A 20,763-nucleotide genomic window follows, 5' to 3' on the forward strand; every position below is an offset into this window, starting at 1 on the left:
TAAGGTTAGGTTGTTTGTTTGAGCTGTTTCTTGTTTCTTAAGGTAGGATTGTATTGCTATATACTTCCCTCTTAGTACTGCTTTTGCTGCATCCCAGAAGTTTTGGGTCGTTGTGTTTTCATTGTCATTTGTTTCATTGTCATTTTGTTTCAAAATCTATTTTTTGATTTCCTGTTTGATTTCTTCAGTGATATCTTGTTTATTAAGTAGTGTATTATTTAGCCTCCATGTGTTTGTATTTCTTACAGATTTTTTCCTGTAATTGATATCTAGTCTCATAGCATTGTGTTCAGAAAATATACTTGATACTAATTTTCCTAAATTTACCAAGGCTTGATTTGTGACCCAAGATATGATGTATCCTGGAGAATGTTCCATGAGCACTTCAGAAGAATGTGTATTCTGTTGTTTTTGGATAGAATGTCCTATAAATATCAATTAAGTCCATCTTGTTTAATGTATCATTTAAAGCTTGTGTCTCCTTATTTATTTTCATTATGGATGATCTGTCCATTGGTGAAAGTGGGGTGTTAAATCCCCTACTATGATTGTGTTACTGTCGATTTCCCCTTTTATGGCTGTTAGTATTTGCCTTATGTATTGAGGTGCTCCTATGTTGGGTGCATAAATATTCACAATTCTTATATCTTCTTCTTGGATTGATCCTTTGATCATTATGTTGTTTACTTTTTTGTCTCTTGTAATAGTCTGTTTTAAAGTCTATTTTGTCTGAGATGAGAATTGCTACTCCAGCGTTCTTTTGATATCCATTTGCATGGAATATCTTTTTCCATCACCTCACTTTCAGTCTGTATGTGTCCCTAGGTCTGAAGTGGGTCTCTTGTAGACAACATATATATGGGTCTTGTTTTTTAATCCATTCAGCCAATCTGTGTCTTTTGGTTGGAGCATTTAATCCATTTACATTTAAGGTAATTATCGATATGTATGTTCCCATTACCATTTTCTTAATTGTTTTAGGTTTATTATTGTAAGTCTTTTCCTTCTGTTGTGTTTCCTGCCTAGAGAAGTTCTTTTAGCATTTGTTGTGAAGCTGGTTTGCTGGTGCTGAATTCTCTTAGCTTTTGCTTGTCTGTAAAGTTTTTAATTTCTCTGTCAAATCTGAATGAGATCCTTGCTGGGTACAGTAGTCTTGGTTTTAGGTTTTTCTCCTTCATCACTTTAAATATGTCCTGCCACTCCCTTCTGGCTTGCAGAGTTTCTGCTGAAAGATCAGCTGTTAACCTTATGGGGATTCCCTTATGTGTTATTTGTTGTTTTTCCCTTGCTGCTTTTAATATTTGTTCTTTGTATTTAATTTTTGATCATTTGATTAATGTGTCCTGGCATGTTTCTCCTTGGATTTATCCTGTATGGGACTCTCTGTGCTTCCTAGACTTGATTAACTATTTCCTTTCCCATATTAGGGAAGTTTTCAACTATAATCTCTTCAAATATTTTCTCAGTCCCTTTCTTTTTCTCTTCTTCCTCTGGGACCCCTATAATTCAAATGTTAGTGCGTTTAATGTTGTCCCATAGGTCTCTAAGACTGTCCTCAATTCTTTTCATTCTTTTCTCTTTATTCTGCTCTGCAGTAGTTATCGCCACTATTTTATCTTCCAGGTCACTTATCCGTTCTTCTGCCTCAGTTATTCTGCTATTGATCCCTTCTAGAGAATTTTTAATTTCGTGTATTGTGTTGTTCATCACTGTTTGTTAGGTGTTTAGTTCTTATAGATCCCTGTTAAACGTTTCTTTCATTTTCTCCATTCTATTTCCAAGATTTTGGATCATCTTTACTATCATTATTCTGAATTCTTTTTCAGGTAGACTGCCTATTTCCTCTTCATTTGTTGGGTCTGGTGGTTTTTGCCTTTCTCCTTCATCTGCTGTGTGTTTCTCTGTCTTCTCATTTTGCTTAGCTTACTGTGTTTGGGGTCTCCTTTTTCGCAGGCTGCAGGTTCATAGTTTCTGTTGTTTTTGGTGTCTGGCTAAGGTTGGTTCAGTGGGTTGTATAGGCTTCCAGCTGGAGGGGACTAGTGCCTGTGTTGTGGTGGATGAGGCTGGATCTTGTCTTTCTGGTGGGCATGTCCACGTCTGGTGGTGTGTTATGGGGTGTCTGTGGCCTTATTCTGATTTTAGGCAGCCTCTGTGCTAATGGATGGGGTTGTGTTCCTGTCTTGCTAGTTGTTTGCATAGGGTGTCCAGCCCTGTAGCTTGCTGGTCGTTGAGTGGAGCTGGGTCTTGGCATTGAGATGGAGATCTCTGGGAGATTTTTGCTGTTTGATATTACGTGGAGCTGGGAGGTCTCTTGTGGACCACTGTCTTGAAGTTGGCTGTCCCACCTCAGTGGCACATCCCTGACGCCTGGCTGGAGGACCAAGAGCCTGTCCTCCACACAGCTCAGAATGAAGGGAGAAAATAAAAGAAAGAAAGAAAGAAGATAAAATAAAATAAAGTGATTAAAATAAAAAATTATTAAGAAAAAAATTGTAAGTAATAAAAAAAAAACAAAGGAAAAAAAACGGAGAGACAGAACCCTAGGACAAATGGTAAAAGCAAAGCTATACAGAGAAAATAACACACTGAAGCATACACACACACACAGTCGCAAAAAGAGAAAAAGGGAAAAAATATATATATATCGTTGTTCCCAAAATCCACCGCTTCAATTTGGGATGATTCATTGTCTATTCAGGTATTCCACAGATGCAGGGTACATCAAGTTGATTGTGGAGCTTTAATCCGCTGCTCCTGAGGCTGGTGGGAGAGATTTCCCTTTCTCTTCTTTGTTCGCACAGCTCCCGGGGTTCAGCGTTGGATTTGGACTCGCCTCTGCGTGTAGGTCACCGGAGGGCGTCTGTTCTTCGCTCAGACAGGACGGGGTTAAAGGAGCCGCTGATTCGGGGGCTCTGGCTCACCCAGGCCGGGGAGAGGGAGGGGTACGGATGCGGGGAGAGCCTGCGGTGGCAGAGGCCGGCGTGATGTTGCACCAGCCTGAGGCGCGCCGTGCATTCTCCCGGGGGAGTTGTCCCTGGATCCCGGGACCCTGGCAGTGGCGGCCTGCACAGGCTCCCCGGAAGGGAGGTATGGATAGTGACCTGTGCTCGCACACAGGTTTCTTGGTGGCGGCAGCAGCAGCCTTAGCGTCTCATGCCCGTCTCTGGGGTCCGCGCTTTTAGCCGCGGCTTGCGCCCGTCTCTGGAGCTCCTTTAAGCAGCGCTCTTAATCCCCTCTCCTCGCGCACCAGGAAACAAAGAGGCAAGAAAAAGTCTGTCGTCTCTTCGGCAGTTCCAGACTTTTCCCAGACTCCCTCCCCGGCTAGCCATGGTGCACTAACCCCCTGCAGGCTGTGTTAACGCTGCCAACCCCAGTCCTCTCCCTGGAATCCAACCGAAGCCCGAGCCTCAGCTCCCAGCCGTCGCCTGCCCCAGCGGGTGAGCAGACAAGCCTCTCGGGCTGGTGAGTTCTGGTCGGCACCGATCTTCTGTGCGGGAATCTCTCCGCTTTGCCCTCTGCACCCCTGTTGCTGCGCTCTCCTCCGTGGCTCCGAAGCTTCCCCCTCGGCCACCCGCAGTCTCTGCCCGCGAAGGGCTTCCTAGTGTGTGGAAACCTTTCCTCCTTCACAGCTCCCTCCCACTGGTGCAGGTACTGTCCCTATCCTTTTGTCTCTGTTTTTTCTTTTTTCTTTTGCCCTACCCAGGTACGTGGGGGAATTTCTTGCCTTTTGGGAGGTCTGAGGTCTTCTGCCAGCCTTCAGTAAGTGTTCTGTAGGAGTTGTTCGACATGTAGATGTATTTCTGATGTATTTGTGGGGAGGAAGGTGATCTCCGCGTCTTACTCTTCCACTGTCTTGAAGCTCCCCCTCTATCGTATGTTTTTAGATATTGTTGCATAAAAAATCAAGTAATCCAAAAAAAAAGAAAAGCCAAACCCCATATGAGAATGTAGCATGAGAATATGTATACATGTGGTTTTTCAGGCATAAAATAGTTCATATTTTTGTGTCAGCTTACAAGAGAATTCAGACAAACCAATGGAAAAAGTATATGTAGCCCAAAGTACATCTTAATATATATAGTGATATGATGCAATAAAAATCACAAATCATTATAGTTGAATCAATTATTCAGTAGACAGCATTAATAAAATTGTTTAATTATTTAATTATTTAATTACTTTACATCATCACTTTATTCCAAATGCAGAATTAATTCCAATAGGATTTAATAATGAATTGCTAAAAAAGTTACACTAAAAATACAAAAGATAATCTATAGATTTATCTGTAAAGTCTATAGATAAATATTTAGCTTATCTCTGGGTAGGAAGGAGTTTCTTAGCTTAGAAATCATTGGAGAAATTACAAAACATCAATATATTGATTACATTAAAATTACCAAAGTTAAAATAACTAATTGAGAAGGAATATCCACACAAATATAACGTACAATGGTTGGTGTATGTAAAACACAATGAATCTGTACAAATTGATAAGAGCAATCTAAAACCCCCGGAGAAAACGTGGCAAAGGTATCATACTGGTCTCTCAGCTTCCTTTCATTCCACGAGGGTGAAAGAAGTACAGGTTATTTATTATACCGGAAATTTCTGTAGGATTCACAAGAATGTGAAGTTAAAGAAAATATTACAGTCAGCTTGGATCTCACAATCACCTGAACTAGAATAGAGGGTTGGTTGTACAGATAATTATGAAAATTGTTCAGTTGGAGAAGAAAATCTTTTTGTTTACCTGCATTTGTACTTTATAAACATCAAACTTGATTAGATGGTTCAGTAACACTGGATGGATGAAGGAAGTTGATTTATGGGAGTGCATTCTGGAGAAGATTTGTAACATCAATAGATAAAAAAGTGGATGTTCTCCTAGACTTTCTACTGTTCTAACTCAGATGAAATAACTGGTTTAATTTAATTTAATTCTCCCTCCCCCTGCTTTTGGTGAGATCTTATAGTCTCATCAGCTGTGGTTCTTTTCAGGACGGTGACCCCATGACTGATGAGGACTCACTGTCTATGCCTTGCCTCTGTCAAGTGCAACACACACCCCTATGTCTCAGCACCACATATAAGAACAATTGTCTTGAAGGATAATTGATACTTTTCCAGAGGCGTTTGAAGAGAAAGCCAAATTCCTGTTGCTCCCTTCCCCTTGCATTTCCAGAAGAGGCATTGCACAGGTTGACTCTCACCTCCAGTTGCCCCATACCAGTATAAAAGGTCTGGCTTGACTCACGGAGATTGGCTTTGGCTGCTGGGCAGGGGAGCCAAGCCCTAATCCTGATGATTGCATAAGAGACTTCTGTGTGGTCTCGTGGAAGGAATACTCAGCCAGGAGTCAGGAAATCAGAGATCTGTTCCTGGTCCAGTTTTGAGGGCGACTGGCAGGGTCAACTTTGCTGGACTCTAGTGGGGCTTGTGGGCCTCGAGCCTTCGGATTTCAGTGCTCCTTGAAAAAGGAAGGCCTTTGAATTCACACATCTTTTCGTTTGAATCTCTGTCACTCATGAGCTTCTGCTTTCAGGTTTCCCTCTCTGAATCTCAGTTTTCTCATTTATAAAATGGAGAAGCTGCCTACATCATGCCATTTAAGTGAAAACTAAGTGAAATAATATACATAGCCTTGTACCATATTGACACAGCATTATGCTTGGCGTATAACGATCTCAATAAGTGAACTTCTCTGTTTTTCCTCTTAGAGCTGATCTCACCATCTTGTTCCCTAACAAATCCACTTTTGATTAATTCTCAGAGAAAAGATCATGTAAATTCAGCTTGTGTATTATTGGCTAATAAGGCATAATAACGGTTTCTTCCCAAGTATATTGGCATTTTAATAAGGAAAAAATGAGAAATTATAGCTATAATGGTCATATTGAGGCAGGAAGGAGAAACCAATAGGGACTGTGTGTGGAGATACAGGAGAAATTATCCAGGAATTCTTTACATTATAGCATTTTTGATTCAGTCTTTTGAGTTAAGCCTTCTAAAACTTAAATGGCCAATGTTTTGAAACAGGTAGGATATCAAGATCATTATCAGTTACACCTTAGTATGGTTTAGCTTTTAAGATCCTTTTTCAGAAGGGAAATTTTAATCTGTGTGTGTTGAGGGGAGTAGGATGCAGTTCATATAACCTGAATATTTGAGGAGTTAGGCAGAGCAGGAAGATGGGAAATGAGAAAGATAACTTGCACATAATTACACTTGAACCCAGAATTGTTAGAACAAAATAAAATGACTGGTATAAATCATTTTGTATGAAACGGTTTAAAATGTTAATGCATAGTATTTTTATTTATTATTCTTTATTTTGAAATTTTCTACTCAAAAGCACATTTCAAATACCCATAATCATCATTATGCTTCCCCACTTACCGTAAATGCCCACAGAAAGTCACACGTTTCCTTCCTGTTGAACTATTGCTCTACAAATCATAGTGTTTTACTAGGATTTTACCATTTAAAGTTTCATTGCAGTATTTGTGGTAAACTCTATTGTGTATGGTATTACATGACAACGATGCATAGTGCCTAGATGCTATAATGACCAGCTATTCTGTGGTCAGTAAAAGGAAATTATATAACATTAGTTGCCAATGTGCTCTTAAGGGAAAAGTCTTCACATTGCTCCAGCCCACCCCCTGCTCCGTCACTTGCCACTAATAGTAGGTTTTACAAATAGGTTGAGGGTAAGTGGACCCTGGAGTACCATTCACTGTACCCCAAAACCATGCCCAACCCTTCCGCCTGGTTATTTCAAATCAGTGGTGGGCAAGTTTTGGTGTATTTAACTCCCACACAACTTTACTCTGTTCCGTCACTGTGTGTGTCTAGCACTCTCAATCTAGGCATTTTCATTATTACTCTATTTACATAAGACATTTTTTAAAAGAATAGTTTGACCCAAGATACAGGTCTTCTCGAACTTTCCCATCGTGTTCGTTCTGGTGGTGGTTGTTTTTGTTTGTTTGTTTTTCAGTTTTTGGAGCATTTACTATTTAAGAGGAATGAGAGCAACGGTTACTGTTTCCACGTCCCTTTGAGATTTACCCTTTACATCCGCTTCTCTTTCACAAGTAATTGACTTTCAAATAAAATCTCTACCACTCTCCCCTGTAGAAGGAGCCACTCCTCCAGGAAGACAAGGCCCAGCCCTCCATCAGCCAGCGCTGGCCACATGCTCGCCCTGACCCTGTGTCTGGCTTGTGTTGCCCATGATTATGGCTCTTGCTGGCAGCTCAGTGGCACACGGCTCAGAAAGCAGAAAAAGAATTTTGAATTACAGGGGAAATGATGCTTAAAAAGGCAACAGTTTACTGATGTCTATTTTTTTTCACTGTAAGATATTTTCATACAGTTTGTCCTTCAGTTCAATCAAGTATGGTTGGTCACCTTTCTTAAGGAAATTTATTTCATTACATAGTGAGTCTTGGTGAAATAATACAAGAAGACTCTACTGAAAAAAAAATTATATCTCCACAGCTTTCTTCATAGAACATGTGACAGAATAGATACTGAGGATGTTAATATTAAAAACTTCTTTAAACATAAGGAATAATATATTTTGCTTAGTTAAAATGTATTGATTGGGCTTCCCCGGTGGCTCAGTGGTTGAGAGTCCGCCTGCCGATGCAGGGGACGCGGGTTCGTGCCCCGGTCCGGGAGGATCCCGCCTGCCGCGGAGTGGCTGGGCCCGTGGGCCGTGGCCGCTGGGCCTGCACGTCCGGAGCTTGTGCTCTGCAACGGGAGAGGCCACAGCAGTGAGAGGCCCGCGTACCGCAAAAAAAAAAAAAAGTATTGATGACATTATGCTATACTTTTTGTTCATATTAATCAGTCATTTCTATCCATTTTATGTGCTCCTCCGTGCAGTGAATCTCTTTACGCATTTGATTCAGTGCTTGAAAGGATATGGATGCCTTAAAAAGAAAGTCAATAGAGATTAAATAGTTACGCCCATTATTTTTATCACTGCTTGATTTTTTGAAAACTGCTAATAATTTCTTTGTTTATAGAATACTAAATGTAATTATTGGACCAATATTTCCAGTGATAAAAAGTTTAAAACAGAAATTCTCTCATTTACATTCCTCAAAGTTAATTATTCATTACCTTCCTTCTCCTCAAATATCAAGTATTATCAGTAGTGATGCATTTCCTTGTGTGTTTCTTATCCTACCGGGCATGAATCAATTAGATTCACACACCTGAGATGAACCCCAGGCCCCGGGGCAGCTAGGAAATCGTTCAGGAATGCAGACTTATAAGTAAGCAATTAAAGCAGGCTCTGGAGCTCTGTAAGGCATGTGGCATTCATACTAGGCAACAGGTGATATATTTTCCATCACTCCTTCCTCTTGTCCCAGATATCTTCTCTCAAAATAGATGTTCTATTCTTTTATTCTCCCAAGAGTGTGTGTGTGTGTGTGTGTGTGTGTGTGTGTGTGTGTGTGTGTGTATAAAACTTTTTCCTTCCTAGACATTTTAATGGAAGTAGGCAGAGAGTAAACAATAACTAAATAAGAAGTCATGATTGCTCATTATAATTCCTCACTGATTGTGTGATTTTGTAATATAATTCCTATTCGGGCTCCTGATGACTGGATCTTGTGCTTTTCCTGTCCTTCTTCCTTTTAGATTTTGTGTGGACTGTTTTCTCTACTGTTTTTTTCCTGAGACTTTCAAAGTATTTCTGAAACGTGCATCAGAGCCGCTTGTGTACTTGCCCAAAATGTTTCTAGTCCCCACTTCTTACCCACTGCCAACAGAATCAGGTTCTCTGGAAGAGGGACCTGGAAATGTGCATTTCCAACAACTACCCATCTCCTCCCCAGGTAGTTATCCTTCCACAGTTATCCTTCCAGTTTAGTCTTTTTTCTGCACTTTCTCCTTATTTGTATATCGATTCCTCCATTTTCAAGGGGATTTGTGAGCCAGTGCAAAACAGTATTGCTTGGTCTTGCCCACTAAGTCTATATACAGCCTTAGACTTTATCAGTATTAGCAATCATCTAACCAAAAGATCCAGCCCCGATCTTAGTCATTTAACACAATCTTAGAGAGGGCGTCAGGGATACCATGGCGAGAATCACACCATTGAGTAGATCACCGCTTAGCATCACAAAAGTCAAATTGTGTTGTGAGACTGAGTTGCACATGCCTGAAATAACAAAAACAAACAGCAACAAAACTTCATACTTGCTGAGTTTCTCCTTTTCATACCTATTTTCAAAATTCCACGTCCCCCCAAATTCCAGGTTCTGTGCTATGCCTCCTTCCCACTGAAGCTGTCTCACACCACCCTCATTCTCATATTATTTATACATGGGAAACACTTAGAACAGGGTCTCTCACAAGTGACTCATCTATAAATTTTAGTTGTTACTGTTATTAATATTTTCCAAAACTACACTGAAGTAACATCTCGGCTCGCAGAGCAATCACAGATGAACTGTGAAAGCCCCAGGCCTGTTCGATTTCTCAACAGGCTGGTCCCACTTTCTGAAGCATTCTGGGGACTTTCCTCAGTCTTCACAGCTTTAGGAGGATTCCCCTGACCTTGTTCTGACCTCTTTACCCAAACCCTAAGGGCCCCTTAAGAGAGGACCAAACACCACATGTCCTTGTGAGTGTTTTCTGTCTATCGTTCTAACCTTCTTGAGGTCGTGAAAACACACTTTTTTTCTCTGATTTATTTTATCTAAGTGTCTTGGACAGTTCCATAAATGGGTTTGTTGATAATAACTATGAACGTGTTTTCTTTTAAACTATCTCTCTGATGAGTCTTTGGTGGCTTTAGAAAGAGAAGTTTTTGCATATTAGCATAGAGTATTAAAACCTGAAGGTTAAATGTATGAGGCTGACTTTGCATGACCTCGCTGAAGCAACACTGTGCAGAAAAAAAGTCTTAAGGTTTAAATGTCTTAATAAAATAAAATACAAAACAAAAAAAGTTTAAATGTCTTGTATTTGATAGGGCCACAGAAAGGCTTTTCCACCCAGTGCTAGACACAAGCTTATGGTTCCATATTGTCAATCCCAAGTCCATAAACTTTCCAGATTTTCCAAAGGGATAGATCTGTCGTTTAGGCTTGTTGGGTAGGTGGAGCAGAAAGGTCAGGTTTATCATTTGACTGGATGATAAACCTATTTTGTATCTGGCCTGACCAAGAACATTTTTGGAAAGGGACTTCTCTTTTATCATGTTTTTTCTGTTTTCTCTCAAACTGTCTTTAAAGATTGCACTTGGTTGGCATCAAGGTGGGCTACCACTGAGACCCCCGACTTTAAGCAAACTTCTGGGCAGAAGACCCCAGAAGAAGATCACGATGAGCCCTTAATCTGAAAGAATTGGTGAAAGAATCCAGAGTGACAGGAAGAGCTACTTCCACCCAAGAGGGCTGGCCCGAGTGCAGTGAGTAAGCCCTCCTGGAACTCATCTGTGAGCACAGTGCAAAGTATTTGGTATGCATTCAGTCTTTTTCGTTTTTTTGAATAACTTAATGACTGAATGAGCAAGTTCATTCATGTTCATCTCTGATCAGGATGTAGGGCTCTATTGCTGAGCCAGACCTGGAGATGAGTTTCTGGATTTGGCGGTCAGCACTCCCACACTGTTCAGTCTTCAGATATCTCCTTGAGTTAGACCAGTAACTCCAGGAAGTGGCAACAAATGTCCCTCAGCCTAGCACGTTAACCATGCCGAGGCCAGTTTTGTGAAGCAGTGTATTACAACCCCCACCTGCAGGCGGGCAGTGAAGAAGCCTGCAGCTGAAGCCCTAGGTGCGGCTGAATGGGAGCTAAGATACTGGGCAGGGCCTTGTCTGTCTGGCCCTTGAAAGTATACCCAAGAGATAACTTGGTGAGGAGTGCTGCCGTTTGGGGGGCCTGGTCCCAGGCTGCACTTGAAGCCTTTCTTTCATGAGTCGAAGGGCCCACGTCTTAAAGATGAGTGTCTTCTTTTCTGACTGATGGGCGGCAATTTCAAAGCAATGTCCTTACTGCACAATTACTATAGATTTGTCAGGGCTGTTTGTGTTATTGAGGAAAGACCTGGCTCGGCTGTGGGTAAGTAAAGAGGACTTGCGTGATCTCTAAGTCTCTAAGAGGCAGTTTCTCTGAGGACAAGACAAAGAAAATTGGAGAGCAAGACCTACGGCTCCTGACTCCTTTCTTTTTGTCTTTTTTTTTGGCCACACCATGAGCATGTGGGATCTTAGTTCCCCCACCAGGGATCAAACCCATGCATGCCCCCTGCATTGGAAGCGCAGGGTCTTAACCACTGGACTGCCAGGGAAGTCCCTGAGTCCATTCTTTTTTTTTTTTTTTTTTTTTTTTGCGGTACACGGGCCTCTCACTGCTGTGGCCTCTCCTGTTGTGGAGCACAGGCTCCGGATGCGCAGGCTCAGTGGCCATGGCTCACGGGCCCAGCCACTCTGCGGCATGTGGGATCTTCCCGGAGCGGGTCACGAACCCGTGTCCCCTGCATCAGCAGGCAGACTCTCAACCACTGCCCCACCAGGGAAGCCCCCTGACTCCATTCTTAAAGTGGACTTGCTCCACTTAGGCCAAGGACTAAAATGTTAACACTATGTAGTCCAATGACTAAGAGTCAACTTTCTTAGGAGTTTGGGGGCATTCATCAGGCTTACAAGTTAATGTTCTTCCTCTTCTAGTCTATTATTTCAGGCTTACATATCAATGAATGGCTTTACTGTTTAAGATTTTAGTTGAAGGGAGGAAGGTAGGAATGTAAACTGGTGGGGGTGAGGGAAGAGCAATCAGCATCTATAAGGTACCCTGGGGGTTGGCAGGAGCTTGGACCACAGAGTGGAATGAGAAGGGCTGAATGAAGCTCTGTACATATCAGTTACTCTGAGGAGGGAGCCAAGAAGTAGGTAGCTGGCATGTGGGCTGTCATAGTATCTAGGCTGCTGGGAGACATGTTTAAAGAAGAGCTATTGCTTTACTAGAAGCACTGACCAGAAATGGCTGATGAAATAGAATGAACCCAGGGTAGCATTTGTATGTATGTGGAATCTTTGAAGAACCTATGGAGAGGTCAGGACGAAAGAGGAGATGTTAGGAAGTTCATTTGAGAGCTAGGAGTGGGAAAGGTCGATTGCTATGATGATTCGAAAAAAAGGGAGATCTTTAAAAAGAGCTACAGCCCCTTTTAAGTGTGACTAATAGCTATCGTAGAGAGGTGATATTTGCGAACCAGGCCATAGCAAGAGCTGAAGAAATTGCCTGCCCAAAAGTCAAACGTCTAAAGTAAACATAATTTTATAAAGAGAGTGCATATATATGTGTATTTTATAAAGTATAAAGAATGTGGTGTGTGTTTCTTTGAAAACTTTTATTTATGCAGCTAGCATTCATAGACTTTTTTCCTCAAACTGTCTGACTCATCATATTTGGACTAGTTAAAATTCAAAAATAAATAGGTATATTGGTGTGTGTACAGCTTCCTAAAGTTGCATCTCTAAGTATTTCCCTATCTCCCCTTCACCCATACACACACTCAACTGATAGCAGAATTGCTGTCTTGTGAAAGTCTGGTGATTTTCACTTCTTGGAAGTTGGGTGTTACCGGTTGCTCATTGCCCTTCTGGGAAATGTGGTCTACCTGTCATAAATGAAAATACTGTCAAAGTGGCTCCTACATTGCTAAAAAGCCAAAGGGGAGGAAATGTATTTTATAATTGACAAAAGAATAGAACCAGTTCTTACATCCTTGCTGGGGGGTTCAAATCCAGACTTAGCAACATACCCACTGACCATGCCGTTCTAATTAAGATGTATTATTAACATTAATGCCAACTGTGACTGTGAATATCCATACAAATGAGGTTCATCAAAACAAAGAGTGTGTGGATTCCACATAAATGTTTGTCACTATTTTTTTTCTGTCACTATTTTGATTTTAAATGAGATATGCAGAATACACATAAAAATGCTATTTCTACTTTCAGTATTAATATCAATACTTATCAATATCAGTACTTTTTCTGGAGACACTTTAAAGGACTCTTGTGTTTGTCTCTCCATCACTCTTCCCCCTAGTCCCACCCCACTCCTCCAGGGCACCCTTTTCTTTTGAAAGCTGACCATTCATTCCTCCATGGTCACCTTGTGGTAACTGCAGGAGCTACCATGTTACAGGGTCCTGCCCCTCGTTTGGCCCCAACATGAGCCACCCAGGCTCTTCTTTGGTGTAACTTGGAATCAAACAGGGTATGAGGAAGACCCTCCCCCATGGCAGAAGCTGTGGAATGTAAAATTTAGAAGGTATAGGTAGCCATTGTTCCTGCCGTGTATGGAAAACTGCTCCAAAGTGAGAGAGATTGACCCTCCAGGAGAAACCAAGGCAGGACATGGAGGATAGTCCTGTTGGTATTCAAGGCCCTGGTTCCACTTATTTCTCTGGATCACTGCCGATCCTGGTATTTGGTTAGTTCAACACGTCCTTGGGTTACCTGAGCCAATAAATGCCCACTTGTCCTAAGTGGGTATTGCTTGGGTTATTAGTCATTTAAATAAAGTTTCCCATTCAGAGGATTTGGCAAAGTCCTAGGTGTGAAAATGGAAAGAAATTCTGGGACAGATTATTTCAAGGAACAGTAATCAGAAATATTAATCCATAGCCAGACCTACCCATGGCATGAAGTATAGATAGGATATGCATCCTTGGCCCCAACCCACGTAGGGTAATTTTAAAATATGTTGCAAATTCTTTGACATTCCACACCCCTTCGTAAAGTGGGATATAATTTCCCCTCCATTTGACTATGGACCCAACTTAGTGACTCGCTTCTAACAAAAAAAAGTATGGCAGAAATGATTATGCGTCTTCTGACACTAGGTCTTAAAATAGTTTCCACCTAGCTTCCTCTCTCACGAGCCACTTTATCTGGGAGAATCTAGCCTCCATGTCTTGCAAACACTCAAGCAGCCCTGGGAGAGGCCCCACGGAGAGCAACTGAGTTCTTCTGCCACCTGCCAGCACCAACTTGCCAGCCCTGTAAGTGAGCCATCTCGAAAGTAGACCCTCCAGTTCCGGATAACTGAGCTCTGGTCAGTACCTTGACTGCAACCTCATGAGACACCCTGAGCGAGAACCACGTCGCCAAGCCCTTCCTGAATTCCAGACAAACGGAAATAATCAAATGTTTGTCATTAGTTTAGGTCACTACATTTATGGAATATTTATTAGACGGTAATAGATAATTAATCCTATATCCAAGACTAAAACGGATTATTTTGAAGAGGTTAGTAAATCATGTTCAGTAGTAAGTGATGGCAGGAGATCCCCCAATAAGCCACCCAATCATAGAAATAACTGGAGCTCGTGATTTAGAAATTTGGGCCCCTCTAGCTAAGGTTAAAGGTACAAAACACAGTTACTGAAGAACAAGTAGGAATAGAATCATCTAGTGTAATGAAAGGGAAATAGAATAATACAGTGGTCAAAATGCAGAGTTTTGTGGTCAAATATATTTAGGTTTGAATCTTGGCTCTGCTAGTTTCTGTTTGAACTTATTACTTGTCCATATTTTTTAGGGTTTTATTTCAGGGTAATTTTAGGTTTATAAAAATGTTGTAAGAATTACTGAAAGAGTTCTGGAGCATCCTTAGCGTAGCTTCCTCAGATGTTAACATTTTAGCAGTAGAAAATATAGCATAAGAACATAAGAAAAAAACCAAAAAATGAGTTCTAATACCATATCTCTGAATAATTTTTCTCATCAATGGCTGGAATCTCAGTTTGTATTCATACAAAAGTATATTGTGTTAACTTATCCTGTTCCCTCTTTCTCTTTTCCTTGGTCCTGCTTTTTACAAGGCACTTGGGTTGTTGTTTTCTCCCTGCTGTGTCCAATTGTTCTCTTCCAATGAAAATTAATGGGTCCAAGATAATTTCTCTCTTCAGAAGATGCAGCCGTGAGCTAAGAAGTCAGCCTAAAGTTTCTCAACCTTAGTTTCTCAGTATTTTAGCAAACACAATTTCCATAATGAATGATCCCTCTCCACCATGCCTCATACCAAAAAAATTTGAGTAATTGACCATAAACTTCTCAGAAAAATGATAATTCAGGAAATGTACAAAATATAATAAATTTTCAATATGTGTATCTTTTAAAGAGAGCATTCTTTTTTGTCTCATGACATAAAGGAATTTGTTTTCAAAACTTGAACTTAAGAACTATTCAAGCAGAAAAATGAACATATCAGAGTTAAGTCATAGATAACACCGGCCATATATACGTGTCAGCTGTTCACCTGTCTTCCCCACCCTGAATGTCAGCTCCTTGCGGGCAGGAAACATACACATTATTCAGTTCTGGGTCCTCTGTATCTAACATGGTACCTGGTACATAAAGGATGTGCTGATTGACCTCAATATGATAGAGAAATTTTCTCTTAAACATTCCATTTCTCAACAATTGATTCAAAAGTTTAATACACATTCTCTAAGATATCTAGCTCAAAAAGGGAAAAATTCTTTTGAAAGGATCATTTCAGATATTCATAAGTGAAGCTCAGCTGTCAGCTCCATGAACAGACCAGTCCACCAGTGTGCCTACAGGATCAGTTCATGGTGCAGGTCAGCCCCGCAGAAGCTCCATCCTTCAGTGCTCTTCTCAGAGTTTCCTCCATAGAGTTCATCCCTTGCTAGCTTGTCTTCACATCTGGCTGCACAGTAGAACTCAGTCCAGAAGGCAAGTCAATGGCTCTCTTTTTACTTTATTTTAATGTTTTTTAGAAATATTACTGAGGAGAAATAAAAAGCAAACAACAGAAATACAAACATGGTGAAATGACAGTTACGGTCCACATGCAGTTTCCCTAACTTGTGGCTGAGAAAGAGCTCCCTGTCTTTGGCCGGGCCTCCCTTCCTGCACGCACCATGCTCTGCCTGGTTCCTTTCTTCTTAGGTTTGCAAGGTATCAAAGCACCTTCATGCAGGACAGGGTCTTATCCTTAGTGAACATAGCACTAGGCAGTATCCACAAGTAGTAATGATGCAATAAATAGTTGTTAAATGGCAAGAGAATGAACCATGTGGCTAATTTTTCATCGATCTGACTGGGTTAAGGGGGTGGGGGGCGCTGGGAGAATAAACGTAGTTGGGAGGAGAGACACAAGGCCGATCACTGACATTATAAATGCAAAACATTTGCAGCAGGAGTTTGACTTCCTCACGTAGTAATTCTGTGTCATATTGTGTACATACTCTATAGCTTACTTCTCAAAACATATTTGTGGGTACATTTTTGCCAATGCTACTTTCGTAAGACATGTTCCACACAAATAACCCAGAGCCGTCGGAAGCAAAACCCACCACGTCCTGATTTGTTTCTTTTTCTCTCTGTTAATACAGGTAAGACTCAAGATAACTAAGCTAATACTTTTCCCACCTCAAATAGAATTCTCGTATAAATTCCTCAGCTAGGCTACAAGAAATTTGCCTTCATGTCTATGGAGCAGAAAGCCAGTAGGACGGTCCTATTTTGTATGTGTGTGGTTACCGCTTTCTTGGCACCCAGTTAAGGATATTTTTGACTCTCTGCTGACATGAGCTATAGAGCCCAGTTGAGAAAACCCTCCAAGTGAAAACAAACAAAAACTCACCAGAACAAATTAGGGGCAGGGGAACTTGGAAGCAGTGTAAGAGTTGTGAAACCATCAGAACGTGAGGATTTAGGATGCTCCTTTAAAGTTCTTGAGAATTTCTGAGAACACTCCTCGGGAAGTGTTTTGTTTTCGTGGAAAAGTTGTTCTGTGCCTGACAGCATGGAGAAGCACATGAAGACCAGAGGCTGTGAAAACATTTTCAGCAAAAGCCGATCTAGTAGCAAATGTCTAAAAATTGCACTTTCACAGCTCTGTCATAATGTGCAAACATTTCTTGTCCTTATCTATTTTATGAAATTAAAAATGATATAAGGCAACTGACACCTCTGTTTCCTCCAAGGCAAAAGTAGATTTTGCAGAGTTCTGGCATATATCAGTGCATGATTTCTTCAGATCATCACTTCAGCTGGAATATACTGTTGTAGCAAAGCTTACCTGATAGGCTTTTGTGCATTCATTCAGCAAATCTTCATTAAAGTCTCATCAGAGAGGATAGCCATGGCCAATAAAGAGGTAGATTTAAAAGTTTTTAAATTGAGATATAATTGGCAGGTAACATTGTGCTGGTTTTAGGTTACAACATAATCATTTGATGTATGCGTATATTGGGGAATGATTACCACAAATTTAGTGAACATCCATCAGCACACATAGTTACAGATTTTTTGTATGTGATGAAAACTTTTAAGATCTACTTTCTTAGCAACTTTCAAATACACAATACAGTATTGTTATAGTCTATAGACTATAGTCACCATACTGTACATTACATGCCCAGCTTTTAAATTTTTAGCAAGTCACCATAGTGTAGAAGCATGATAAAGCCTATTCAATTCTGATTCCACCATTAACCTGTATCTGAAAGAACAGGCAGGATACATTTTAGTATATCAGTTAGGTAACCTGGATATTAGCCATTTAGGATATGAAATAGGACAAAGAAGATCGCAAAGATTTTGAAATTATAGACGGAAACAGTCAGATATGGGAAAGAGCACAGATCTCATCTTTCTGGATTAGCTGCATTTTGATGCATGTGAAGTGAAACTAATTTAGAGAAAAGGAGAATTTCAGCAATCAGGTTACATGAGGAGCAGGTTGCAGCAGATCTGAGTAGTGCCAGGCTGGGCCAGATGTCCTTAGATAATCAAGTGCGGCTTTACTGGTACAGTTATTATCCCAGAAGGGACCTGCTCGAACAAGCCCATCTCTGCTGTTGTACAGTGTGACCTTTGGTGCTTTCATTTTCCCTTTCTTCCTTGAGAAGGCGAGAGCTACAGCATAATGGGAAAGGGCACATGCTTTGTGGCCAGCCCTCCCTGGATTTGAGTCCTGCTCTGACACTTACCAGCCAGCCATGTGATTTGTGTGAGCTTTGTAGCCTTTATGCCTCCAATTTCTGCTTCATAAAATGGGCCTGGTGATGCTCACTTCACAGACCAGAATGTATTTGATTCCTACTAGCTAATATCTCTTGCAGGGACATCAAGGACACCACCTGGCATCATAGGTCAAAAATCCCTCAGCAACTGGTTAGCACTAATTATAAGAAATCTTAAAATTAGTACTATCAACACAACATTGTAAATCCACTATACTTCAATAAAAAATAAATTAAAAAAAATTAGTACTATCAGCATATATTTAGGCAGTTACCAGCCACTAATTCTTCCACGTTTAAGCATTTCATAGTGGTGGTCTGTCTACAGCAGAGTTTGAAAAACAAAAATAACTTCAGATTTTATAAAGAAGCTGTAAATTGCTTTATTTATTTCAGAAAAGACCACTATCTGAATAGTGTTCTAAGAAAAATACAGGCATCTTTTGAAAGTACCTTACATGCACTGAATAGTGAAAGGGGAAAAATGTACATTATTGTTTTAAAATACAGTAAAATCATATTAAAAGCCACACGGTAAGTTCTGTGATGATTTCGCCACTGGGTGACTGCCAGGGTTTGTCTTCTTTTTTGACCCCCAGAGACCCCGGCACCTGCAATTTAGGTAGTGAGGTGCGTGGAGGATTTATTCTCTCACTTAAAAGACATTTCCGTTTCTTAAAATAAACAAATAACAGATCAAATATTTTGCAATCTGAAGTAACTCACTGGAAATTTGGGATGAACATAAAACTAGAGGTCCCCATCTTCCCTCGCTGTTTCCCTCAGGTTATAAACAGACTAAATTCATCCGAACCTAAAGTAACTTGATTATGACCTGGCAGCCTCCTCAAGCTGCGGCTGCCCTCACCCTCTCCTCTGTAGCCAAGAGAACTTAGTCCTCTTTGACTGTATCCATCTCGTCCGCTCCCATTCACTGCTCGACCTTTTGAGCTTCCTGCCACCCTCTTAAAATTGCTCCCCACAGCCCCTGTAGGGCTCCGCGTTCTCCTGAGCTGATATTCCAGGAACAGCCCTCTGTGAGCCCAGCCAGTGGTCACACCATCACCCCATCACCGACCCCTGCCCTCTGAGGTAGGAAGAGGGTGAGTTGGGCTTAACTATGGGATGCGAGCAGGCATCCGTGGAAAGACAAAGGACACATGCCCGGGAGTCACACAGTTATGCCCCAAAGGAAACATGGGTCATTTGTCATCAAAGCCTGTGTTCATTCTCTAAGAATTCATCTGTATTTTGAATGATCTGAATCTCAAATTATGTGAGTTCCTTAAAGTTACCACAATCATATTCGTTTAATTTCAATCAATAGATTAATCTCTTTGCTTGATAATGGTGCTTGGGTTTTCATTTGAAAAATTTACAGGAAGAGCCTCTCTGTCTTTAGTCGACTTCCTAATTACACTAATTTTATGTGATTGATATATTAGGCTCTGGGGGAAAGGGAAAACGGGCAGGGAGGCCACAATACAATCCCTTATTCTCAGCTCCAGACAGCACAGGAAATCCTCAATCAAATTGTACCACTTCCCTCAGCACTCAATAACATACACGCATTATATTTAATATCTTTAAACCCATTCGTAATAGTGATTTTTGTGAAATGGGTGAAGTGAATTCTTTCCTTCTAGACCTTCTTTTTATTATTATTACAAAGTAATGCATGCTTCCTGTGAAAAATCAAAATTTGAGAAGAATCAATCATGAAAAATTAAAGTTTCCTTCTGTCTCCCTGAGGTTTTCATTAGAAAACTTCCTGAAACATTTTCTCTCAGTTCAGGAAGGTAGATAAGAGGACCTCTACTCACTCACAGCCAGAAAACTATGCATTTAATATTGTGCTGGGACTTTTTCTTGACAGGTTTGAGAGGGATATAAGATTCCCCAGACCCAGGGAGGACACGAATGCAGCAGTATAGCATCTCAGACAAGGGAGAGAATCTGGCCATGCTTACGCTGTAGAGTTTTTTCTCGTGATGTGAGGTCTGACTGAGAACAGTGTTTGCCTGGTGCGTGCCCTGTCAGGAAGGGTTGGCTGGACCCTGACACTTAGTAGCTTGGCATGTAGCCTTCTGAGTCGGTGGCCCAGTAAGGGTCTGGAATGGATTTTCTTCCCACTTCTGCTCCCCAGTTTGGCCTGGACCACCGCCCAGGTGAATGTTAGCTGAGGAAGCGCTGTTTGCTTTGGGAAGCGTTCCCTTCGCCCACCGTCCATGGCCGAACAGCACAGGGCCTAGAGGCCTCGGTGGATCACAGCTGTGGGCAGCACATTTACTTTGTGGTGAGCATCCGAGAAATGCCAGCCCCACCTCCAGGACTGGCTCAGTCTACCGAGAGGGGATGGACCAACCCCGACTAGTTCCACTGTTCTCTACCCTGACCGGTATCCGGGTGTTGCTTCCCCCAGAACTGTGTCTGTGACCCTCTGTGTGCTCCTGGGTACCCCACTGAGGTGAGAATTAAGGCCTCTTGGTCCTGACATCAACTGGCTCGCAGTCTTAGCTGCCAAACAGCATTAAGCTTGTACCCATCCTGGTAGAGAAAGGAGAACTTTAGGTTAGATGAAAGACAAAAAGGAGGCAAGAAAGGCAGAGATTCAGGGCAAAGTGCTTTCCAGAAGTGCTATTTATTTAGACAAGTATTTTATCTCTCAGAATGGCACTGAGTTTTGGAAGGGTAGAACCCCTGGCAAACATACCCCCTTC

The 20,763-nt window shown here is 41.3% G+C and overlaps 1 protein-coding gene across 5 annotated transcripts in view; it reads left to right on the plus strand.

Annotated features, from left to right (window-relative positions):
- The window catches only part of PDE7B (phosphodiesterase 7B), a 475,975-nt gene that overhangs the window by 101,047 nt on the left and 354,165 nt on the right, over positions 1 to 20,763 (plus strand). Inside the window, exon 4 of one of the 5 annotated variants that reach the window (XM_033867764.2) lies at positions 10,263 to 10,488. The exons of the other annotated variants lie outside the window; for them this stretch is intronic. The gene's annotated coding sequence lies outside the window, so the exon portion shown is untranslated. The remainder of the gene's footprint in view (positions 1 to 10,262; positions 10,489 to 20,763) is intronic. 5 annotated transcript variants of the gene reach the window in all.

Source organism: Tursiops truncatus, chromosome 12 (assembly GCF_011762595.2).
Source record: "Tursiops truncatus isolate mTurTru1 chromosome 12, mTurTru1.mat.Y, whole genome shotgun sequence".
NCBI classification, from domain to species: Eukaryota; Metazoa; Chordata; class Mammalia; order Artiodactyla; family Delphinidae; genus Tursiops; species Tursiops truncatus.